This window comes from Callospermophilus lateralis, chromosome 5 (assembly GCF_048772815.1).
Source record: "Callospermophilus lateralis isolate mCalLat2 chromosome 5, mCalLat2.hap1, whole genome shotgun sequence".
Classification (NCBI taxonomy): domain Eukaryota; kingdom Metazoa; phylum Chordata; class Mammalia; order Rodentia; family Sciuridae; genus Callospermophilus; species Callospermophilus lateralis.
The window spans coordinates 8,143,629-8,155,479 of NC_135309.1; the positions used below are offsets into that span (position 1 = coordinate 8,143,629).

At 42.9% G+C, this 11,851-nt stretch overlaps 1 pseudogene; it reads left to right on the forward strand.

The window, feature by feature from the left end:
- The first annotated feature begins 2,959 nt into the window (after positions 1–2,959).
- On the forward strand, positions 2,960–4,079 carry LOC143641706 (poly(rC)-binding protein 2 pseudogene; annotated as a pseudogene).
- The last annotated feature ends 7,772 nt before the right edge of the window (positions 4,080–11,851 follow it).

Consider the following 11,851-nt stretch of genomic DNA (forward strand, 5'->3'; position numbering starts at 1 on the left):
TGGGCTTTATAGAGTCCACCATGACCCTGAAGGTCATAGTGGGGTGTGTTCTCTCCTCCAGATTGGGCGTCAGAGGTTTTCCAGATAGATGATCATGGTCAAAGCCCCTGCACAGCCCATCTGAAGTTGGATACCCGATAGGGGAACTCACCTACTGAAGAGCCAGTGTTGTGTGAGTAGTAGCAGCACTCAAAAGAGTGGACAAGGATGGCAAGCCTTGAGAGAGGGTGCCCTCGAGCATCGAGGCATTCCCCCCTCCCGGTTTTGGCACCAATGAAAGTCAAACAAGGCTCAGGCTCGTTATTGGAGAAAATGCCCATTTATAGAGGAACAGCTCTGCATATTTATAGAGCCAGGGGTGGTTTGACAGTTATGACAGTTTAACGGTTTAACGATTTGACAGTTGGCACAGGGTGCTTTCTGATTGGGGGTAAGGATCATGTGAGTCAGCAGGGCTCACCATTGGGCAGCTCTTCTCGGGGGATGGGGAAGTTAGTCTTTGGAGCCGGGGCAACTTCCAATACCTTCTTTAATTGTGGAAGTCTTGGTTTTCCTCCTTCAGTCTCCTGTGCTGTTACTAACAGGGCTGTTCTATTTCACACTGGTGGGGTCAATTGATGAGAAAGGGAAGGCTGAGAAGCAGTAGTGACACAGCCAGCCTTGGTGCAGGTCTGAGTCAATCTGTTTATTGTCAGAAATGGTCCATGCTTCAACTTAGGATGGACAATAGCCAATACACAGTCTTGAGAATATGTGCCTCAAAATTATCATTTCTCCTAATAAATTTGTGCTGATGAAGTTAACTGAAAAAAGAAAAACTATTTTCACAATTTGATTGAGAAAACTCAGTTAACTGTTTTCCTGGTGACACATTTTTTTTTTATATATCTGAGCCATCAGTCTGCTTTTGAAAACAAGAGTTGGCTCACCACGACTTGCCCTATGACACTTCAAACCTCACCTCAATATATTCATCCCTCTATGTTCTCAGATTTGAAACTATTTGTTGTGACCTTTGTCCAGTGCCACTCACTTTCACTTTCCTACACTTAAAGTGATATCTAAAATCCTATAAGCATGCATCCACAATTCGCTTTGTGTCTGTCAAAGTGACATCCTCTGTGCTAAACTGCTTCCTGAGTGATGAGTGGGCTATGAACTAGAACACTACTTTTAAAATTCCACTTACAGTGACACTATGATCCTAATCAGCATGTTTATTTGAAGAATTTCAACAAGATTCTTTAATGCAATTGGATAGAAAAATGACTGTAATTTTGTTCCCTGGTGAAAATTGGTGGCACGTGTGTGTGGCAGTATCCTCTGTTTATAAGGTCTTTTATAAGAATGTAAAGAAAGTATTGATTTATTATCCAGAGTGTAAAAACAAAACAAAACAACTACAACAAAAGAAAAAAAAACAGTCCATCAAATATTTTCCATGATTTGGGCCTATCAAATGGGAGCATAAATAATGTTGCTTGGCATTGATTAGTCCTAGCTAGTGTGTGTGTATTGTGTGTGTGTGTATTACATATATATATATTTTTGTTTGTTTGTTTGTTTCTTCTTTTGGTACCGGGGATTGAAATTAGAGACACTTGACCATGGAGCCACATCCCCATCACTATTTTTGTATTTTATTTTGAGACAGGGTCTCGCTGAATTGATTAGTGCCTCACTTTTTGCTTAGGCTGGCTTCGACTTCTGCCTTAGCTTTCTGAGCTACTGGGATTACAGGCGTGTGCTACTGTGCCCAGATTACTTAGGATATTTCTTTGCATGTAAATTATCTCTATCTGGGTGCAGTTTAAAATATATATATTTATCCCAGACCAGCAAAGGTAGCAGTCATGAGCACCTCTGCTGCCCCAGTTTTTTTCCCCTTGTCCTACCCCTCCTTCTCTATCTCCTCCTCTGCCTCTACCCCTCCTCCTCCTTCTCCTCCTCCTTTGTCTTTACCCCCTCTTCCTATAACTCCTCCTCCTCCAACCCCTCCCCCTCTTCTTTCACCCCTCTAACTCCCCCATACTAATTCCTCCACCTGCATCCCTGCTCCTCCCCTCCTCCAATCCCTTCCTCCTTCCAGTTTTTTCTACTCCACCTTCCCTCTTCTTCCTCTGTCCTCTCTCCTTCCTGCTATACTCCTCATCCCTTGTTCACAGTATTCCTACTTCTCCACCCTTTCTCTACCTCTGTTTCCTTCCTCCTCCTTCCCACTTCCTTCTCCCCCTCTCCACCTCCACCTTCACACTCTTCCTCCTCTACTTCTCATTCTTACTCCTCCCCCACCACCTCCCCTCCCCTCCTCTACTTCTTACAAGACCTTTCTTCTCCTCTTTCTCCTCCTTCACCCTTTTTCTTTTCCTCCTCCACTTTCATTCTCTCACCTTCCTCCTACATTTTCCTCCTCTGCCTCCACGCCAGCCTCCTCTAACCCCTCTTCCTCATTTATGCCTCTAATTCCACCATACTCACTCTTACACCTGCACCATTTTTTACTCTTCCACCCCTCTCTGCTCCCCTCCTTCAGTCCTGTCTTCCTTCTCCTCGCTTCCCCTCCACCCCTTCTCCTCCAATGCTCTTTCCCTCCTTTTCCTTCTCCTCCACCTCCTCTTCCTCTCCCCCTTCCTCCTGCCCCCTTCTCTTTCCTCTACCTGCTTTCTCCGCTGCTTTCTCCTGATTCATCCCCTCTTCCTCCACTCTCTTTCTTCTACCTGCCTTTCTATTCATCCTTTTCTTAATCCAGTTCCTTCCTTCCTCACCCCCTCTTCCTCTTCCACCCCCTTTCTCCTCTGTGCTCCTTTATTCTTTATTCCAAGCTTCCCCCCTTCCTCTTTCTGCCCAATCTCTTTTTTTCCCCGTCAGTGGCACCACACCTGCAGGTTTTGGCTTTCACCCCCCACTAATATCATAGTCTTGAGCACTCAAAGTTCAATTCTCTAGGACTCTGCTCAACATGGACACCAGTGGGATTAAAGGAGGATTCAGTGTCACAACATTCAGCTACTTATGTGTGGAAAGGAAGATGGCAGTATCTTTCTGAAAGGAGAGTCAGTTAAGAAGATGTGGGAGGAGAGTGCTGCACATATGAATGTTGCAGAGGGAATTGTCCTGAGAGAATGGTCACATTGGCTGGGCGCACTAATGCCACCTTTAAAATTTGTTATTGACAAGCTGGAAGAGGACATCAGCAACTCTCTGAACAACAGCACAGCTGCTAAAAGACCTCAGTCACTCTGAGCCTGGTGGTCCCTACTAGTCAGTGTGTGTCTCCCTCATTGGAAAAGGTGGTTATGGGATGGAGATTCAAGAGAGCACAAGGGCTCAGGCCCAGGTGGCAAGGACATGCTACCCAATGCAGCTGAGTAGGCCTTTGTTATCACAGGCATGCTACAATCCATCACTGAATGTGTCAAACAGATGTGCATAGTCATTTTGAAGTCCCCAAACATGTTTTTTCATCACATACTGCCCAAGATGCCACCTTCTGCAGTCCTCTTTGCAGGGTACAGCACAGGCAGTGAGAGTGCAAGTTTTTCCCACAGCACCTCAACCATGTGTCTCAACCTTGACATAAAGGGACCCCTCTAGAGACCTGTGCCACTCAAGGACAGTCTGTCATTCCCTAACTATCCTTGACCAAGCCGCACAAGTTGGCAATGCAACAGTTTCATTGTCTTATGACCCATGTTCCACCTGATTCAGCAGCATTGAATCCAGCTCTTCAGATGTGAAAGGCCATCCAGCAGGTTTGCATGCACCTGGTCAGGCTACTCATAAACTCAGTGTCCCAAACAACTTGAATGGCTGCAAAATCAGGTGTCAAGGTGCCAAAACAAATGAGATCCTTCAGATGTCTGGAGCACAGGTGAATATTGTGAGCCCAGTGGAAGATTTACTGATAGCAGCTCACCATCACTGAATCTGCTACCAGCACTAACCTGGCTCAGAATCTCATCAAGCTCAGCCTTTCCTCAGAGACAGGTGGAATGGGGAGCTACGGGAACAATGCAGATTTATCTCTTTTCTCTTTTATCTGCTCACCACCACCCATGATCCATCTGTGTAGTTTCTGAACAGTCAATGATTCCAGGTTTTACATAGTTTGTAAATGTTAAGATTCTACACACTTTATCATCCACTCATGGTTGTTTAATTTTATTTGTTCTAATTAGTTATACATGACAGCAGAATGCATTTCAATTTATTGTACACAAATGGAGCACACATTTTCATTTCCCTGGTTGTACATGAAGTAGAGTCAAACCATTTGTGCAATTATCTATCTAAGGTAATGCTACGCATCTTGTTCCACTTTCTTTCCAATCCCCACAGCCTCTCCCCTCCTCTCCCTCCCCTTTGACCAATCTGGAGTCTGAACCCAAGGGCTCTTAACCACTGAGATACATCCTCAGCCATTTTTTATATTTTATTTAGAGACAAGATCTCCTTGAGTTAATTAGGGAATCTCTAAGTTTCTGAGGCTGGCTTTGAAGCCTTGATACTCCTACCTCAACCTCCTGAGCCTCTGGGATTACAGGCATGAGCCATTGTGTCCCACTTAAATAATTTTTTTAAATTCTCAGTTTAGTATGAATTTAAAAAAATAATTTTTTAAATGCTCAGTTTAGTATGAATTTAAACACCTATATGTCCCCATCTAAATAGAAGTGAATGGCCCTGGGCCGGCTGCCTTCTCTCACTGCCCTTCCCTACCTCTGCCTGGAGATAAGTTCAGTGCCAATTCTTTCTGTCATTCCTTATAGTTTACCATCAACGAGGAAGCAGAATTTTACTTGGTTTTGTCTTAGTTGAGTTTTCAATACTGAATGTATTACCATTAGTGCTCTACCACTGTGGTGCTGTAACTTGTATTGTAGGGATTCTCTGCCTCAGTTGGCTAGACTCCTAATGCTGTCTGAGGCTGTAGGTTTCCCAGATCCCTTCCGTGTTCCTGTTTCAGAAACCTCACTTGTTTCCAGTTTAACTTTTTGTTCTTGGTAATTTCATTATTATTTTTTTTTAATTTGGCACTCAAGTGAGTACACTTCATAAATGTTGTACACATTGGAAAAACATTGTCAGGTTATAGACTATGAATAAATTTAAATTACTAGAAAATTCCAGTGCAATGTCTGGATCAGCTCTGGCTGTCCATATATGTGTGTTTATGTCTCACACCTGTCTATCCTGGTTTATTTCCATGTCACCATATATTTCTTTTTACTAAATATCATTTGCATGAATTATTTTCTGTGTATTTCAATGTTCTTGGGAAAGTTTTCAGTAATTTTCTCATGTTTAATTCATTTGTGAGGTCATTTGTTTTTCCTTATAATATTTCCTGTATGTGAATTCATTTTCCTTTGAAAAGACTGCAGACATTTATCCTGAGGTAGAGCAGTCTAATTGAACCCTATTGCAGTTTCAGGAAGGAGTTTCATTTTTAATATATTTGAGTGTATCCCTTTCTTCTTTTAGAATTTTTTTTAATTTTAATCTTCTTATTAAGAAAACCCATAGGTCATGGAATGGTGGATTCTGAGAGATAAATCATTAGGTGTCCCCCCTGGACCCAGGGAATGAGCCCTCCTGGGGTCACATTTCAGCAGTAAGAGTCTTACTGCCAACTTGGGAATGTGTTTACCTCTACACAAGTAGGTTTTCATTCTGAATTCCTGGTGAAGCAGGCTCCTTACCTGAGCTGGTTCAAGTGTTTGCTTTTTATTTCTTTGAGTTTTTTTATTGCCATATAATTAGTTTTTTATGCACTAAATATTCATATCTCCTGATTGTATTTTTTATTTTTATTTACTTTTTTGTTTGTTTGAAAATGAGTTGGCAGAGTAAAAGTGTGAGGAGGCCTTTCCCATGAAGCCTTGGCCTCTTCCCAAGTGATTTATGCCTGGCTCCCTCCTTCCCAGTCAGGCCTGACCAGGCACACACCTTCTCTGAGGTCAGGGTAGGCTGCCTTGGAACCAAGGCTGTAATTTCTCACATATGCATGGGACTCTGTGCCCAGAAGAGCTTCCTAGCCAACAGGGCCTGCTTTGGAAAGTCAGGCTCAGCTCTGCATAAGTGGAAATGTCCCTCTGGTGGGGCAGGTCCCCTTGCAGGGAGGAAGTCCTGCCTAAAAAGGGCTTTTGCCAATACCTTGTCTTCCTGGCCTATGTATCCAGGAGCATGATACATCTCCTGTCAGTCAGGGCCCCAGAGTGTGCATATTTGTGTTGGGGAGAGAGAGGGGTCTTGTGGAGCCCTGGCCAATCAGCAGGCAGCTGGTGGGAGGGGGTGGCCTTCCGCAGTCTCTGAGGCCTGTATCTCTCACCCTGTGGAGCTCAGAATCCGTCTCCAGTACTGTGTCTTCTCTGCTGTGTGAGGCCCAAGTGGCTCTGGCTCAGATCTTCCTCCCTGTGTCCTACAGGTGCTATGAGGTCCACAAGAAGGATGTCAGGTCTCCCCAGAAGTGGAACATGATGAGTGTGTGGGGCAGGTCTGGTCAGGTGGGAGGTAAGCTTGTTACAAGTGGTGAACCAGCTGTGGCTGGCCTCTGGCCTCCCACTGTCAGCTCCAGAGTCAGCCAAGCCAGATCTGAGTCAGATGCTGCTACAGCTCAGCCCTTGATGCCTTCAGGCCATGGTGTGGGCTGTTCCAGGTTGGGTTTCCCAGTGTTCTAGCTGGTTGGCAGCTATTTTAGTCAGCAGCCATTTTGGCAAAACCCTCTCTGCATAGCTGGACCCTAGCCCTAGGCTCTCAGTGTAAAGTGAAGGCAGCGGGTCTCAAGGGATCCTGTCCCTGGTGTGGGGCTCCTGTGTGATAGATGCTAGTCTGAGGGGTCTGTGTCCCTTTTTCTACCCAGGAGTCACCTTGCTTTTCCCAAACTAGCCCATGTCTGGGCAATCAGTGGATCCTTAAAATTTTTGTCTGTCCTCACATTTCCAGACTTCACCTCCCCATCCAGTGCACAGTATTATCATTTTTTTGCTCCTCACAATGCATTCAAGTGGGCACAGCATCGAAGATTTGTTTTCTGTTTGTGAATTTGCTATGTGATAAAACCAGAGAACAGCCACCTGGAATGCCACTGATAAAATACTTTTGTGCCTTTTTTTGTTTGTCTTCCCCAGGCACAGATAATGTAGTAACTTTGGTTTTAAATTCTGTTTCTCTCTTCCCAGGGTCCTGTGTCCTCTGCCATTTTCCTGTCCTTTCCTGGGCTGCCAAAGTGTGTCAAGAGCTGCCCTGTTTCCTGCAGAGTGCAAACAATTTTAGGCCCTGGGGCAGCTCTTCTTAGAGGACAGCCTGATGTGTGGGGCATAAAATCTCAAGAGAGCCACTGGAGGGCCTGGGCCTGAGGAATATTTTAAAATAGGCCTCATCTAGACAATCCCTTCTTGAAACATTATCTCCCCAAGCCCTTTTCCCATTTCTTGGAGCCAGGTGGATAGGCAGCCTCTAGATGCTGGTGTTGAGGGGTCAGGTTAGATCTGATACCTTCCCCTGGCATTCCGTCACAGTTGTGCAAGAGAAAAAAAAATCTCCCAGAGCATAAGAAGCACCCAGTTCAGTGAAGTACTCTTCAATCCTGAAAAGACTGGAGTCATGGTCCAGGTCTCCTGGGAGGGTGATCATGGAATATTTTCTTGAGCAAGACCAATTGGAAAGATGTCCAGCTGGCTGGGATGTTCTCTGCCCTTTCAGCAGAAAAATCTGTGGTCCCTCAGCACTAATCTTTTCTGTGTTTCTCACTTTGAAATTATGTGCTCACTTATTAGAGACCCAGGTTTTTCTAAAATGTGAAATGTATGTATTCAGAACTGAGACAAGCAAATTATTCTGACGAGGTAAAAAAATTTCAAGATAATACCTAGTTTTTTTTCTATTTGATACAAATTTTTATTTACTTTTCTGCTTTCTCTGAGCCTATGTACAAAATTTCTGAGACCTCACTCTTTTTTACAATTGAATCTCAAATGGAATTATAGGTTCTAGTCTCAAGAATGCTTCTAGAGAAAAGAGGTTAAAAAAAAAAAACTGCTGTTGTTGAAGAAAGTGATTACATATCCAAAAAAGTTATGGTAGGTAAATTTGAACTACAAGGATTCTTAAGAATATTAGTTCCTTTGTACAGTGAAGAACTCCTGACATTTGGTAAATCTGTTTTTATTCCTGCTTTATGAATTTGAAAGATTAACAATAAATTGTATTGGAAAAACATGGCAATTGCCTGAAGTATGAATTTTTTTTACAAATTGATTCAATATCATGTAAGTTGTTATTAAATAACATCTCTGTTGTCTGAACAGAACAGGTTTTTATGAAATTCATAAGCATCTTTCATGATCTCATCTAATTCCAGTTACCCCCCCAGATACCCCCTCCTAATATCATCCCACTGGGAGTTCACCTTGTACCCTGTAAATTGTGGGGTTTACATGGCCCTTCAGTCTATAATTATATTTGATGATGTTCTCTATAAGCTGCTGGATTCCTGGACATTTTGGCGACACTTAGATAACTGTCTACTCTTTCCACTTGTAGATGTAGTTTTCTGAATTTTCTCAGCAAAGCAATACTCATGTAATTTCACAGAATTTAAGAAAAAAAGCTAGAGAAACAATAGAGCTGCTTCTCCACAATTTGATTAAAGTGCATGCAATTCATTTCTCCTTTTATCATGGTTTCCTATTTCCTTTGTACCCAGGGTGCCAAATTCAGCCATCTCTGGTCCAGGCAGTTTCCCTGGCTATGGCTGCCAGAAACTGTTTCCATCACAGCATATCATATAGGCCACACCTCAAGGAATGAATTGGAAGTGTTACCTGCTGCCTTTTAGAGGGGATTAAGGATAGTTTTCATTTCCTCTTTAGTTTGGTGCAGAATTTACCTTGACACTACTGGGCCAGGCCTTTCCTCTGATGATGGTCATTATCACTTCCTTAGCCTGTCCATGTTGTGTGTTCCTCCTTGTGTGTGTGAGTTGTGGTAGATTGTTTGTCTCCAAGAGTTGGTCCAGTTCATCTGAGTTCACAAATTGTGGCCACACAGTTCTTAATAATATTCCTTTATGGTTCTTTTGCTGTCTGTAGGATTGATAATGGTGTGTTTCATTTCTACTGAGTAAATTTTTGTCTTTTTTCTTAACTTAGTTGTGTTGTGCCATTACAAGGTTATCCATGATGAACCTGCTTTTGAGTTGATTCTCTATTGATTTCTTCATCACAGTTTCATTGATGTTTTTAATTATATGCTAGCATCAGATGTAGGTTCTCATTGCTATTCGTTCTTTAGTTCCTGAAGTGGAAGGATGAAGGTTGATTTTAGTTCTTCTTTTGTAATGTAAGCCTGTAGCACCTCTAATTCCCCCTAAGCCCTGCCTGTGCTCTGTTCCACAAAGTTTCCTAAGATGCAGTTTCAGTTCTTTTTCTTTGAAATATTCAGACTGATCTGAGACACCTTGACCCATGTGCGGTTTAGAACTTTGGGATTTGACCTGCAGTTATCTGGAGGTCGCCCAGCTGTGTTTCTGTTAATGACATCTGTGGTAATTCCGGTATTCCTGGTGCCCACGTTGGAATTTGCTAGCCTTCTACACTAATGCCTGTTGTGGCTGAATGTGGCTGCTCTTGATGAATTTCCTATGATGTTAAAAAGGTTATGTGCTCTATTGCTCTTGGTTGAAATGCCCTAGACATATACATGACATACCTGTTGTGGGTGTGCTATTGAGCCAGACTGTCATCATGAGTGCTCCATCTGTCACTCACTGTTAGACAATTGCTGCTGTCTCCTCCATTACCAGATTTCACCATGTTTATATGTAGTTGCTTTCTAAAGTATATTTGGAATCAGTAGATAAGTTGCTCAATGTACTCAGAGGGTCTCTTAGATTGTATTCAGCCTGAGTTTTGATGGAGTTCCATGAGGAAATAGCTGGAAAAAAAACAGAAGAAACACCAAGAGCTCAGCTCCTTCAGGGCCTGTGGATAGTGGAGCTGGGGCTGCTGCTTTAACACATGGTTGTGCTGTTTAACTCTTTCAGTCTCAGTTCCCTGCAGATCTAAGCCTTTAGGGCAGTGAGTGCTGAGCATGTGGGTCTTAGTCCTCTTTGAAGGATTTCTCTTGGCCTTTGTGGGTTTCCTCATTTCCTTGGTACACCAGGGTGCTGGTGAAGTCCCCTTTTTTGTCCCCCCCCCACCATAGTAGAGATTGAAACCAGGGGCTCTCCACCATTGAGCTACATCCCTAGGTCTTTTTATTTATTATTTGTTTATTTGTTTGTTTTTATTTTGAGGCAGGTTCTCACTATATGTCCTAGGGTAGAAGTATGATCCTCCCACCTCAGCCTCCTAACTTCCTGGGACTTGAGCCACTCACTGCTGTGCCCACCTGAATACTCCATTTCTCTTCTTTTTCTTTTTTGATACCAGGGATTGAACCTGGTTTTGCTTAACCACTAAGCAATATCCCCAGCTCTTTTTTATTGTTTTAGAGACAGGTTTTTGCTAAGTTGCTTAGAGCCTAGCTAAGTTCTAAAACTGGCTTTGAAATTGTGATTCTCCTACATCAGTCTCCCAAATCACTGAGATTGGAGCCATGTGCCCCATGCATGGCCTGAATACTCTAATTTCTGAGGTTAGTTTTTATTATACCTTTTTCTCTCATACTTCACATTGTGATTTTTTGTATAAACCTGCAGCCAGATGTAGGATTTTTTTTTCCTTATAACGTGTTTAAGCCATTCCCACAAATTTTCTACACCAGGTGTTTTATGATTAGGCAAAGCTGTGAGAGGCTGTTTTCAGACCTCAGATCACACTAGGTCCACCATGATGTGCAAATGCAGTAATTCACAGGTGAGTCCTTCCCTGTTTCTTCTGGAGTCTGTGACCAGGGCTCCACATCAGGCACTCAGTGTTTCAGCAAGCCTTTTTGCCACTGTGACTAAACGACGCAACCAGAAGAATTGTAGAGGAGGAAAAGTTTATTTGAGGACCATGGTTTCAGAGGTCTCGGTGCACAGGAGGCTGGCTCCATTTCTCGGAGCTCAAGGTGAGGCAGAATCTCATGGGGGGAGAGTGTGGCAGAAAAAAGCAGCTCACATGGTGATCAGGAAGCAGAGAGAGAGGTTTCCACTCACCAGATACAATATATCCCCCCATAGCCACGTATCCAATGAACCCCTTTCTCTAGCCACACCCCAGCTACCTCCAGCTACCACCCAGTTAATCCCATCAGGGACTAATTCACCAATTAGGTTAAAGTATAACACAATTTCTCCTCCAAACCTTCTTGCATTGTCTCACACTTGAGCTTTGAAGGACACCTCACATCCAAGCCATAACACTCAAGCTGCTGTCATGTGTGTGTATATATAGTATGTATTAAGCATATATATTATATATTTTTGTTCTTTTTTATTCTCTATTTGTTTCTGGTGTTCAATTATAAGTGAACTTTTTTCTTAATTGCATTTCAGTATTTCATTTTATATATATAGAAGTTGATTTTTTATTATTAATTGATCTTTTATTGAATTTTGTGTATTACTTTTTCACTGTTGCCCTTGGGAATACATCTTCCTATTGCTTGCTTCCAGGTTCTGAAAATCATTTGTCCCGTTGCTATAAATTTAATAGTACAGCATTTCTTATGGTCCTACATTGTGAACAAATTTTGGTTGTCTCAACTTTGAAAAATGGCTTAAGGTCCAGGAACCACCACTATGAAACATGAGATGTGGTTGATCACTTCAGCCTTTGAAAGTGTAGCAGTCATGGCCCTGTGAGGAGGTCTGTGTGAGGCCTCTGTGTATGTGTGGGTGTACTGGAGCCCCACAACTTCTCAG